The 14,911-nt window shown below is 35.0% G+C and overlaps 1 protein-coding gene across 2 annotated transcripts in view; it reads right to left on the reverse strand.

Annotated features, from left to right (window-relative positions):
- Nucleotides 1-14,911, reverse strand: part of LOC121725820 (ras association domain-containing protein 10) — a 118,384-nt gene that overhangs the window by 29,697 nt on the left and 73,776 nt on the right. The window contains exons 1-3 of one of the 2 annotated variants that reach the window (XM_042112928.1): nt 14,210-14,259; nt 13,826-13,841; nt 8,104-8,171 (exon numbers count right to left, since the gene is read on the reverse strand). The gene's annotated coding sequence lies outside the window, so the exon portion shown is untranslated. Of the gene's footprint in view, nt 1-8,103; nt 8,172-13,825; nt 13,842-14,209; nt 14,260-14,911 lie in introns of those variants that run through there. The other variant, XM_042112927.1, reaches the window with a different exon arrangement.

Here is a 14,911-nt window from a genome sequence, read left to right on the forward strand (position 1 = left end):
TTTAGCATTTCATTTCATTTTATTTCATTTCAGAGGGTTCTGTTTTTGCTCACGTGTTTACTCACTATTCTCAATACAAGCAGGTAAGGAGAGATTGCAACTTTTTAAGAGTATCTTGATAGTTTTGAATGGGGATAAATATTTATAATTTAACAAGCCATATCATTAAAAAGTTTATTAATAAAGGTAGTTCTTAAAGTAAGACCGCAGAGTAGGTATGCTAAGTTATTAGGTCTCCATACTATGTCAAGATATAATGAGATTCAGCGTGTATCATTAAGCTGACAAGACATACTATATTCTCAATTAACTATGATAGTGAGAGGTTGCATAGCCTGTGCCTTGATCTTTTCAAGGCACAGGCTATGTTCAAATCATAAGGTATCATAAATAAATAATGTTTTGTCAATCAATGTAAGCATTAATTTTAACAATAGCTTATTCGAGACCAAAAAATGCACTACCTATGCTTGCGCTTTGCAAATTGTAATCTCAGAAAAACTAACGATTTCATACACTTCGACTGTTACTTATATATCGAAACAACTTTTTATCTCTTAACCTTTTTCCGGTATCTGGTTGCATATAAAACAAGTTAAATTAACGTGCCTAAGTTTATTCAAAAGAACACTGTTGCTGTACTTTTATAATCCGACCCGATCTAGCGGAGAAAATGACTCGACCGGCAAGCGATCAGCGAAGGACCAATTTTTCACATGCCTATCCGGCATGCAAATCAAGTACATATTATAGTGTCTTTAAGGGGGGTTGTACAATGTACGACCACCCAGGGCGCTGGCCGGCGCTGTGATACATTTTGATTTCTCACTTCGCTGTTCAGTTGCCTAAGTACCCTTCTTCTGGCGCACATAATTTAAGTCCGTTTAGCACAAAGTACAGTATCAGCTTGTACAAAGCTGACAGTTTATTAGAAAGTCCCGTAACCATATATTACGGCGCATACACCCTGACTGACTGCCGATTCACCTGTCACTAATGACCCTGCTACACGAGCCATTGTATTTATTGCAGATGCTTTAAAATAGGTACGCTGTCAAAGTGTTGTGAAGGTAGGTTGTCTTAAGAAAGATCGGATAGTCTATGGACCGTACCCAAGCTGTTACACACCTATAATTTAACAAATAAAACGTCTTAAAAAGTTGAGCATTCCAAAAAGTTGTCTAAAGTGGTACAGTGGTGGGTACGATGTGCCCCTCTTTCCTTAATAAATGCTCCCACACCTAATTTGGTGAATTATTTAATAGAAACCAAGGCAAATAATAAGCTATGCTGTTATAATTTTATAGTGCCCATATGTGTGTGTATTCCAAGAACATCATATTCTATTTCTTAATGACTCTCATATCTTGGTGGGTGGAACTTAAGTTAGTAATTAACTAATTACAACCGACACCACCGCGCCCAGGACTAAATTTTAGATGTATAAATCATAGGCACGTCATTTTAACTGTATTTTATATGGATGGAATATTTACATTTTATTACATTTCTATCATCAGCATCCAAAAGACAAAACTAATTTCGAGATGCAAAGAAATAATAAGCAAAGGTTGGCTTACAAAAAAACATTAGCAATCCTAACGTATAAAGTAATTCTAATTAAAAGAAACGACATTTAAGATGTAAGATATAAAACGAATTAAAGTAATAAAATAATTAAGAGAGATTAGAGTTGAGAGCGTGTGAATTATTTGAGATGTTGGTCGGGTACATGTGACCAGTCGGCAGCTTATACGTATAGTATACAGGGTGTAACAAAACTAAGTGATAATACTTTAGGGTGTGTAGGTATGTGTTTCTTATATAGAGTTCACTGTGAAGTAGCAGCGCTGAAAATACAAATCACAAAAAAAGCAATTTTTTTTGTGATTTGTATGGGCATTGGGCAAGCGTCCGCGCGTCATTGATTTTTCCATACAAAGGTGAAAAAAAGTTACTCTTTCAGCGCTGCTACTTTTACAGCGAACTCTATATAGGGAGCCTATACACACCCTAAAGTATTACCACTTAACTTTGTTACATCCTGTATAACAAGTAGCGCTATAACATGACTCAAAGTGTCTTTATACCAAATTTCAGCAAAATCGGTTCAGCGGTTTTGCCGTAAAGAGGTAACATACATACCGACAGACAGATAGACACACTTTCGCATTTATAATACTTCTTTATTTTAATACAACATAATTATACAGATTCTTTCTTTGTTAGATCCAATCTGTTATCAAACTACGAAACGTTAAAACATGAAAATCATGAAAATTGAAACAAACGTAATATTATATTCTGATTGATAAGAAAAACCATATTATTACGAGTATGGTGTTTGTTTGACATAATACAAACTGAACAGGTAAGAAAGATGTTATAGTGCATTTAAATAGAATAAGGATACTGAACTTTGATCATAGCAAATAACAATTAAGAAACAGCTAGGAGCAAAAACGTAACCTTTCTAGGCTTTCTGTAACAAAGGGTAAGGTCACACTGTCACCTGTAGTAATTAGAGCTACATCTGCCACTGTGGCTCGTGTTATTATGTCACCTTAACAAAATAACTTTGAAAACTGTAAACACCTACTTTTACAACTTTTTACTTACAAACAAAACTGATTTTTCATTTAACAAAATTCTTTATAAAAAATAAAACTTGCCCGGATTTCCGCGAATATTTCAAGACTAAAATTAGCCAAATCGGTTCAGCCGTTCTCGAATATGAGCGGGACTTACAAAATTTATTATTTAATAATATTTTAACAAACAATTAAAACCGACTTCCAAGTGAAAACAATAACATTACTTATTCTTCAATGAACTCAAAAGTATGAAATAATTCTTACTATTTAATAGTGTATTTTTCGAAACTCTCCTAAACCTCAACTATTTCTGTATTAATATTATGTTAAAACTACTTAAAGCAACGTTAATATAAGTAGATAAATATTAAGATTAGATAGATATTAAGATCTATGCTAGATTTCATGATCAAATTGCTACGTTGGTAACCACAACACCAAAACTTTGAATCATTTACTTTGAAACAACATTATAATTTTCAAAATCGCTCGAGAAACTCGCGTTTCCATCTTAAAGACGATGAAAAGTACCAATAATAGGGTCATAATGTGATGATGCATGGTGTGGTGGTAGTGATGATGATGATAATGATGAATGTAATTTTCGTAGTAGTACAATATGCTTCCAGTTCTTAAAACAACGCCGAAACCCCCGAACCTGTATCAATAAGGAATCCGGAGTTCTCTTCGCAACCATGGTATAACTTGGTGCAAAATCTTACTTTATGGTAGCATATGCTTAGGATACTTCTTATAAAATCCAAATCGCCATATGTTTTCATATAAATTTTGAGGAGTTTCCTCGATTACTCATGGATCTCATCATCAGGTCATCACTTTTGTTAACGTAGTACCAAATTGGAGTAAAACCCTATACAAAAAAAGAAAAAATTTCCAAACCGGTTCACAAACTGCCGAGTAATCGTTGAACATACAAAAAAATCCACAGCCGAATATAGAACCTCCTCCTTTTTGGAATTCGGTAAAAATTCAATTTTATATGGATTTTCATCTACCGAAAAACATTAAAACATATCGCACATCTAATTAAATTAACATAATGTTATCGTTACGTTACATAAATCTTAATTACGAAGCAGCAATAAAATCGGTCAAAACAGTAATTTAAATTGAAGTGTGTTTGTCTAATAAATTACCTCTAAACAATCGCCTACTTTTAAATGCTTGTTTCATTGATAAATTGTCTACGCTTTTAATTAATTGCCAATAGAATTACAAATCAGTCTTTTCGGTGAAGGTTGGAATTAATCCGCTGGCTCTTGTTACTTGTTAGTTTTTTTTACCACATCGAAGTGAGCGTAAGATTCTTTCTTTAATTTAAGCGGGCCCCTAGACTTTCAATTTTATTGCGCAATATCACGTCTTGCATAATTATATTGACCATCTAGGGTTGATATTGAACATCGCGTGCCTATCTAATTGTCAAATAAACTTTTTAATAAAATTGAATTGCACAATACAATTGATTGTCTAGGGGCCGGCTAAGACTTGAATTCTTCAAAACGTAAAAAATATAAATTTAATTCGACAAATCTCCATCTAAATATAACATATTACTTAATTTTAATACGACATATTAATAAGTTAAACTTAGATAAAATAAATCGCATATTTATTATGATTGAACTATTTTTTCCGAAAATTTATTGCAAGAGAACCGTTTTTTTTCTCTGGACATTTTAATTTATCGAAAATGCATTTCCAAACCAATATAACAATATTATAAATGCGGAAGTGTCAGTCTGTCAGTTACGTCTTCACATTAAACTAATTTAGCTGGATATGAACATACATTGAGTCCCGGGTAAGGATGTAGCATTCTTTTTATCCCGGAAAATGTACAAATTCCGCACGATAAACAGGGGTCACCTAGTAACACTATAGTTAATATATTTTTTAAGATTAAATTGGATTTATACCGGGTATAGATCGGTGATATTTCACACTTGCCATATACGGAGTTATCTACGCATTTCTCAACCGCCAAGCCAATTTATTTATATATCTGTCATTCAAACTGACTTCAAGGCTTGTGTTTTACTCGTATTTAGATGTAACCTATATTAAATGTGGTTTACCTTTACGGTTCAATTATGTAATAGCCATGAGACACAGCATTTTAATAATTTTGTATGCGCTGGACTAGAAAGTTCAGCATATACAAAACTATTTAAAAAAAGTAAAAACCCATAGATCCCAGACATAAGCAGGATACTTATTTCCGGTTTTTATGGAATTTTTTTGGACTGTTTCCGAGGATTTTATCTAGCGCTTTTGATTTCAGACTTTGCCCAAATAATAACCAAATGCTGTCGTGTGATAAACCATGTAGTAATATTACATTTTACTACTACACGGTTTATCTATTCTAGTAATGTTATAATCATCAAATATTAATTATTCAACATTACTATAGGCCTAATAATTTTGCTGTACTACATTATATTATAATAACTATCTCCTAAAACTCATGAGTCATTTGATTTAATATTAGATAAGTATAATTTTATGATTTTATGACAATTTACAGTACATTTCTTATTATAAAACGATACTTGCTAGATAACTCTTACAATAAATATAAGAGGCAAGTGAGAAAATACATAGCCGAACATGGCCAGTAGATTCATCTTAATTTATGGTAAAGACTCGAGTGTTAATTAATATAATTGACCCTCGTTTACGGCGATCTAATTAGAATAAACGTTATTAGATTCCAGCAGAACTTGCGGAACCCTAAATAACATCAGCGGCTATACATCCTCCAGTTAATTAAGTATGAAGTTGGTTCTGTACACGCGGGGCCGGAAGACGACAAACGTATGGCTTCCGCTCGAGTCAAATGACTTACTATTATAGTGAGATTTACTAGAATAACAGCTTTTAACTAAGTTGCCGTAGCTGATTACGAAAACAAAAATTAGATTTCGAATAAAAAAAAAATTGATTGCGCACGGTCTGAGTTACAAACCTAGGACTAATGCTTCATAAGTTGCTTGTTAATTTTGTGTTATTTTACTTACTTACACAAGTTGTTGTGATGTCATCCAGCCTCAATGTTGATCGTAGAATTTTGTATATTTTTATGTAATGTGATTTCATGTAAACGCTTGTAGTGACAATTTATTAAGGCGCTCCCCCTACGGAGATGTCGTAATTTACCGTTTTTAGAGTATTATTAACTGATAATTTGAAAGCTACAAAATTGTAATAAAAATACTTTAGCATATGAACATTTCTTACTCTGTTATTAATTTCCTTTTTTTGTTTATTACACTCATGATATTATCAGCTTCCAAAGTATTACCAATTTATTCAAATTCAAGCATTCCTTCAGCATCTCCCTAGTATTTACAAATTACGTTTATTTGAAACACACGCCAATAGATCGATTGACAATTTCACTAACTACATATTTGCCGTTTGAATTTTTAGGTCAATTTTGAACTAAGATAAGTAAAAAATAGGATTCTGGTGCGTTCTCGGCAACGCGGCAAATGTATGGTCAAGGTCGTTTGCTCAGGGGATGGCCTTAATCTGTGGCACGCCACAGAGCGTATCGCTAAAGATCACGATCTTTACAGTGCGTATCGCTAAAGATCACGATCTTTAGCGATACGCACTGCATTCTTCACGCGAATATCGTTAAGTATAAAATATAAATAATATATTACTTATAGTATACTATATTTACAGTAGAATCTATCGCACGCACACATTAGAATGACTTCCAACTGGGTGCAGAACAATGCAATATGCGTGTTACACATTGTTTCTGTGTGCGCGAATTTGATTTCAAGAACTTGCGTACGCTACTGTGTTTTATATAATAATAATATAATAATAGCTCCCACACCGGTTTCGGTGACGGTGGCCGGTTTCATTGAAACCAGGCCAGCTACGCAGGAGTAATTTTATAGTGCCCAAGTGTGTGCGCAGTACACAAGAGAACTCTCTATTCCTTTACTCTCATAACCCAGTAGGACGGAAGACCGACACGACCGGCGAGAGATCAGGCGCAGGACCGACTCTTTACATGCCCATCCGACGCATGGATCATCTTACTTGTCAGACAATCAGGTGATCCGCCTGCATTGTCCTAACCAAACTTGGAAATAACATTTTTCCAACGCGGGAATCGAACCCACGACTTCCGAGTCAAGAGCCGCGCTCTATACCACTAGACCACGGAGGCGACTGTGTTTTATAGTGCTATCGGTATACATACTCGTAACTGTCGGCAAAAAGTGTAATGGCCTTAATCCCAGATAAGTATGTAGATGTAAAAACATAGGCTCGCTAGTAATTACTCACGAGCGGTGCAGCCTTGGATACAGTTACTAAAAACTCTTGGACATCGATCGCGGGCGCGGAGGAATGGTGAATCAAAAAATGCAGTATTAAGACTGCGCTAGTCGAGTCTTTTTAGCTGACAAGGAAAAAGAGAAGGTTATTGATACGACGATTATGTTTTTTTGTTTCTTTTTTTTAGTTTTCATTACGTGCTAGTTTGTCCACTAATTGAAATAATTTTACCACATACAATTATATTGTCTAGTCTGTTCTTAAACTAATAAGGGCTATTCACTATTTAGCATTTTATACAATACTCAACAAAGCACATTGATTAGCAAACTAAATGTGTGCACAATAATTTTAATTTATTTTTGTCAAAAAAAAAAATAATCTTTGTTTTTATCATGAGTAAATCCTTTTTCTAGTGCAGGGTAGAACTACAAACATTCTGTCACATCTGTCATTGGCTCGTCGACTAGCGCGCTCTTCAGCACAGTTCATTCAAAGTTATTTAACCCCTGAGAAGACCTGTCCATGAAATAAGGATCACTCTCATAATATTATACGCTCCATGGCCAAATGTGACTGTAAATAATCGTAAAACAATTATTTAATTATGATTGTGCAACTGCCAATTTGTGAGCGATTGGCGTATATTACGACATTCCTTGTGCGAAAAAATGCCAACTTCGAAGGGAAATGAAGACCGCCAGGGCAGTTACTGTGGCATTTCCGTAGCTATAGTAGGTAGCGCAATATGAGTGAGAGGCTTCATGAAGGTAATTTGAAAGGAATGTTGTTTCATGTTTGAGAATTTCGTATTTTATTGAACTTATTTTTTTAAGCGGAAACTTCTTTAGCCTTTATATTTTGACATGTTCATTGTTCACTTGACCTGACCAAAAATTTGTGAGACACATGGACGGCGCAGGAAAGGAGTATATTATATACCTAGTATATAATATATAGTCGTATTTCATTGAACCCCCTCCCCTTTCTTCGTTTTTTCTATCGCACGAAGAAAATGTACGCCTGGTCTGTATCATTACTTTCGACAGCACACCCAGATAAGAGTGCAACTCGTTATTTAATAAAAATTTATTAATTTTAATATTAAAAAAGATTTGTTAGTTAGTTAGTAGTAAGTTAACCTAATTTTTAACTATAGTATAATGTTTAACAGATGGCTTACCTTATGCGGCGTTGTAGTCGCTGTGACGCTGTCATGTGAACATTTTCGGCCACTCTCGTGCGAGAGATCTGGGGACAAAATAACAAACATGTTTACTATCTATTTTGGAAAACATAGCATTTTGTAAAAGGGGATGTCCCACACATGTTTGTAAGTTACGCAAAGGATTTATATTTTAAGTTATCAGTGAATAAGCTACATCTGTAATTAATTTTTATTTCTCCCTGTAATTGTAATTTAACAGTTTAGTGATTTTTCCCTGTAATTTAATTACTTACTTTTAAAAGAAATAATGTCTATTTTATACTTAGGTAAAACTTTTAAATTAATTATTACTTAAATCAGACAATAAAACTCCCAAAAGGCATCCTCCTTTCGGTATCCTTTTAAAAACTTCTCAGAAAGTGAGAGGAATTATCTAAATAGGCAAGCGGAAATAGTTAAATGATAAACCATAAAAATATTTAAGATTACTTAGATAGCTATGGCCTATGTGTAAACCGAGTACTACTCAGTATTTAAGTAGCTAGGAGTTTTTGCGTGGATAAAATTTACCGTTTCCCACGACTGAACATATTCCCAAATAAATATCAACGAATCGAGTCAAAGGAAATCAATAATAAAAATCTATCCTTCTTATAGATACTATATCAGAGAGATTGATTCATTTAAATATGGTCCTACGTTATTGGATCGGGCTTTGTCGAATCAATGTTGGTCTGTCGACTGGGCTTGACTTACGTAAATCAGTCTGATTATGTCAAGCACGGCTGACAGACGAAATATTATACAAATTACGTCATAGCTGGTTGATCTCAACCATCTAGCCTATGATTAAATTGTTGATATTCCCTTCTTTGATAGTACCTTCCATAAAAGCATATAATCGGAAGTAGGAAAAAACAAAAACGTTTGCGGTTCTATCGTTTTAGAACTATTGCATTGCTTTTATTTCGGGCTTTGATCGCGGTGCTCGAATCATGAAATTCCGTAACGAGAAAACCTTACATCCCACTTCGGCAACGCCGCACCGCTGTGCCGGTCGGTGCAGCGTTGCCAGAATTCGGCATGGTGTTTGTATGCGTGCGATTAGACATATGCGAATTATAATTGCATAAGTTGATAAATAATGCTATTCAATAGCTTTTATACCACGGCAGTCCCCGAGTGCCACACATATTTTTTTAATGAAAAATTTTATTGCACCTGGCTCTAGCTTTGATTTAATCTAGCGCAAGGTTCACCAAATGGCGGACCGCGGTCTGCATCCGGACCAAGCATGTTCGAAGATGAACTTCGTCAAAAATTAATTTCGGTCTCGACTCTCGACATACTTACTGATGAACACGTAGCAGCAAAAATTGACACTTTTGTCATTGATACTTAAACAAATACCTTTGTAATTTCCGTAATTTGTTTAAGTAGTAGTAATAGCAAGTAGGGTCCGGGGGCAAACTCCCCCGCATATTAATCCAATGACACTTGAAAACTGTATTTTAGTTTAGGGTAGAATAATTTCACTTTTAATAAATAACTCAGTTTGATCCTAAAGAAAGAGAATTAAAACTCAACACTAACGACGCAACACCATTTTGCTAAGCACCCCAAATAGGGGCAGGTGTAAAGACAACGACACGCAAAATCTGCATGTTTAGTTTTGGTTAGATTCATTTCACTTTTAATAAATAATTTAGTTTGATTTTAAAGAAGGAGAACTAAAACTAAACACTAACGACGCAACAACGTTTGAAATGTGTGGACCGTGAGGTCATTTTAATTCTTAAAACGGACCCTGAGCGAAAATAATTGGTGACCCCTGCTCTAGCGCTTTTAAAAATCGGTTCAGTGCTTAAGAGCAATTAATATTAAACACGTAAGGTCCATATTGCGCCACGTGTCCACGACCCAATACCACAAAAACTAGTTTACTGCTTACGGAGCAATAGTTTTCTATAATTACCCCGGTTCGATTCCGGCGAAGACATAAATTTGAATGGCGAGCATCGCCGCCGACGCCCGGTTAGGGCATAACCCAAATACTAGACCTAGCCCATACGGTACGGTCAGCGACGCACTTGTGGGAAAATTAAAAGAAGGTTTTTAGGTTGAGGAAAAACAGGTACATTTTGTTACATTTACTCATTTTTTCCCTTACAATTTGAACAAACCTTGTAACTTATCTACTTCATCACCTGGATAATATATCTGACTACACATAAAATATACAATTTTTGTTTATTTCAATTCATTTTTGCGGCTCTAAAGCCTCCATTTACGCAAAAAAAACGGCAATTTTTTTACTGTTAGTTATTGTGTTCTCTCTCGTCTTCATTTATAAAAACACTATTAAATTACATTGCAATGACATCGAAATTTTATATTGTTTTTACAAACGGTCTATGTAATTCATGTTGTATTGCACCAGACCCTCTAATATGTATGGTATTCGATCACGGCGAGCCCAAGCGTTCATAATAGTTTAATTTTGTTGCAGATCTTACATAAAATATGAAGTCGCTAGACCAGCTTTTTTGTCGCTAAGCTAATAGCGTGATTACAAAATATCGTCAACTCGAGCTTGTCCCAAACTGACGCACACTCGGACTCTACTGCGCGTTTCAGAGCTGCATCGCGTATTGACTTTAGACTATAAAATATCTGCAGAATCGGCCACAATAATCATTCATTCAACATGTAAACACATTACACCACATTACAATAAAGATTACGCAAGAGAAAAAAACTTTAAGTACCTACTTAAATGAAATCAAAATGAAACAGAAGATACCAAAAAAACAATCAGTACAATAAGTAGTAAAATTATTTTTTTGTTGTAAAGTTGTAAAATATAGAAATAAAACATGTGAATCTTTCGAAGCCCACCACCATTAGTTGCATAAACGTTAATAACACGTACATGGACAATATTACCATATACAGTATATAAGGACAAGTGTTGGAAAGTTCACAATCGGATGGCAGTGGGAAGTGTGAATTGAAAAGGAAAATTTAAGTTTATGTCTCCATTGTAAGTTCGAGCCGCGCGTGTAAAAGACTTCAACGACAGTGTTGCTCTCGTTTTTAAGTTTGACTAAATTTTTCATTGTAAAATATAATTAATAATTATGTCACATAATTACAAAATTTTAATAAAAATACAACAAAAATCTAAATATTTATTTCTAAATAGGTTTACAAAGTTAACCCTTTTGGAACGTCTAAATGAGACCTACCACAACCTTTTAGACATATTATTCTTACTGCCTTAAAAACTTATAGTTTAAAATTCAAATTCAATAACACTATTTATCTTTATGATCTACGATTGTTATATATGAGTTATATAGTTATATATTTTTATGTATATCGTAATATCGGTGTCACGGCCGGGAGACTTTCAAGTGCGATAACGATCTATCACTTGTCGTTTGTCTACGATTTGTTTTTACAATGTAAATTAATTACCGCCTTAGTACTGATTTCTTAACCTACATTTTGATCATTAACTATTTTAAAATTGCTACAGATTATCATATAGTATTATTTTTATATGCGATAGTGTTAACTTCACTCATAAATACGTACCGAGTTTAATGAAATTTTATACATTAAGTCCTGAAAAAGAGATTGGAAGTTTGGAATAAAATCTATATTTTCGAGCAATGTCAGACAATTTTCGACGTAACTTAGTGACGGACAACACCTAGTTAATATTGTAATTTGTAGTACGAGTCCATGACAAGTTTCATACCTGAGACATATCCATCATCGGATATGATTCATAAATTTTTAAACTAACAAGTACGGTAGTCGCTTATTAATCAGCTAAGCTCGATTAGCTTCCAGATTTAGCTGTAGGCCAATCCTGCCAAACCTGCCTGCCGGCCAACAACCAAATATATCACTTAATCTGGCAAAGATCACCATTATCTACCATTTTAGTTAAAACGTCGTTGTAATTTTTAAAACTTGTGGGCATAGTTTAACTTGGTTGAGTTAATGGTTATCAAGTCATTAATAATAAATATAATATAATTTACAAGGTGAATAGGTACTTTGTAAAAATGACACACTCCTAAATAATCCAAGCAACTTTCCTGCTTAAAAATTGAAAAACATGCATTTTCTAAAATCTATTATCATCCTGCAATAAAAAAATATTTCTTAGATTACGTCTTATTTCACTTTAGTCCTCAACAATGCAACAGAAATAAGATTTATATAAACGGCGTTTATGCCGTTATATAAATCTTAATTTTATATTATTCGATCAGCTAAATTATTAAAACATATTTAGTGTCATATAAATTGAGTGTCTTATAATGATTTACAACAAAACATGTTGTATCAGTTTACGAGGTATTTAATGGACGGGGGTCATAGGATAAACGCATGAATAAAAATGAGTAATAAATTAAGCGAGGCATAAAACGGCGCACGCGTCCACCCACGATCTAATAAAACGTCTGTAATGTCTGTAGGTATATTGTACTCCAGTTTTGGTGAATCAAGTCATTGATCCTCGGCTGATATAAAGGCGCTTGTCATGTCAAGCGTGTAACCCGCACATGGATTTAGTCCGCACGCGGGTGACAACATGCTACTGGTGGCTCGCGTGTTGCCCGCATGACAGGAAAAATGTCTATAAAATGATAGGATGCGGCCAACTTTCATGCGGGCCAGCACCACGCGTGGGCGACGATACGCATGACAGACAAAGCCTAAGCAATTCCTTTAGTAAATGGTTAAACAATTGGTTCACTACTTTAAGTTCAGTTAACCAAAATTGACAAAGATTTTGAATCTAGAAAAGCCTTGTATGTTTTAGGGGCTGCCTGAGGTACGAGCTAAAAAATAATAAGAATACTAAACAGCTCGTAACGCAGCCTATTCATTATGAAAATTTCATAGACATTTTGATATAGAAGGACTGCAGTGCGCATAGTAAAAATATTAATATTAATATCGTATTTCACAATTTAGGAAAAAAAAAAACAACAAAACATGTCCGAATCGATACTTGTCCTTGTACCTACCGTCCAAATACACTTAGTTTAATTAAATTTACCTTCTTTATTTACAAAAACATAAAAAGTGCGTTAACCACTATAAGTAATTAGGTGACGTGGCAGGGGTGACGCAAGGTGGGGCTGCAACACCGAAATAGTTTGAATCGATAACTTATGAATACGATTTGCATGGTTTAACCGACTGCGCTGGGTAATGATTTTTGAACACTAGATCCTAAAGAGTTGTATTTGAGCTGAGAGGTATCATTAGATTAGACTGAAGCGGAAGACTGGATACATCAAAGCAAACTCGTAAACGAATTGAAAATATTTGTTGGATTCCAAAAAGTTATGGGTTTCATAAAATGTTTTGCAAACACCCCGCGTCTGAGAGTACAAAGATTTGATGATCGATCAAATATTTCGAACCATTATAATTTAAATTTTATAGTTACACTAAACATTAAATGTTTCGGTAATTCAAAAAATACTTTTGAACTTCGAGCTAAACAAATTCAATTTATTCTTACAATGTAGTGCTTTCTTATTTAAGTCATTCTATATCAAATAAAGTCAAATTTTAAATCTTACTGGGTGTAAGCTGATCCTAAGGGTGAGGTACAGTCAGACAAAAAAGCGTGTGAATAAAGCGTGTTTATTGTAACATGTGTGTCCATATCAGTACAAGCGAAGCCTCTACACACTGATCTTACCGGCCAGCGACAGCTCCTGAAGAAAATGAAGATATCATTAGAAAATTTAAACACATGGTATTACTTGATGGGATAGTTTGATAGATGAAATGGATTTAACATTATTGTTATAGAACTGTTACCTAACAAGTTTACGTTAACTCTTATAAGTGTTATAAAGGGTTAGTATATTATAATAGAGGCAATGAGCAAACGCATCACCTGACACCTGCAATACCGGAGGAATCGTTAGAGCGTTGTTAGGCTGCGAATTTAAATTTATTAACTATTTTGAATTTTGGCAAATAAATATTAGTATAGTTACGAAAACGATTTTAATATCCGTTCGATAAAAACAAAGTTATAAAGATGGTAGTCGTGGAATTTTACTGGTGGTGAACTCACATGGTGGTATCCAGTACATGGTGGTCCCCATCTCGACTGGTCCGCGCGAGTGGTGGTGGCGGAATGGTGCGTGGGTACCGTGGGTTTCCCCAGCCCCGGTGCCACTACCACCAGCCGTGGGGCGCATGCGTGGTGAGGTGGGGCAGAATATTGATCATGGGGCTGTGGGGAGATGGGGCGATAAGGCCGATTCATGGCAGACAAATTGGTGTGGGGATGGCGACGAACTATTAATTATGTACCACGCGTAATGATTGATCGTGATCCGCGATAGCCTAGCGCTGGGCAAAACCTAAAACTAATGTCCAGGCAACTGGACATTAGTCTAGACCAGTCCAGACCATTAGTTCAGACACTGAGTGCGTAAGAATGCCTGGGCTTACACAGTTAAAAAAGCTCTGGGGAATGTGGTATTTAAGATCTAATAGGATCGTAGCGACGAACGACGTCAGACAAATGAAGGTATTGGTATTCGAACCACGTTCCTCGAGACGTAGCTTAGCTCAGCTTCGGTGAAAACGCAGCTAAGCGTCTAAGCCATGGGAGAGCATTCTGAGTTCATGACGGCTAGCTTATGGTACAGTAATCGTAATGTTATTGATACTTAAGTACTTATATTTTGTAGGAATATTTTGACGGTTTTTTAAGAACTTTGCTCTCCTGCAGGAGCATTACGCTCCGCTCTAGTTTTAACCAGATTTC

Source organism: Aricia agestis, chromosome 4 (assembly GCF_905147365.1).
Source record: "Aricia agestis chromosome 4, ilAriAges1.1, whole genome shotgun sequence".
NCBI lineage: Eukaryota > Metazoa > Arthropoda > Insecta > Lepidoptera > Lycaenidae > Aricia > Aricia agestis.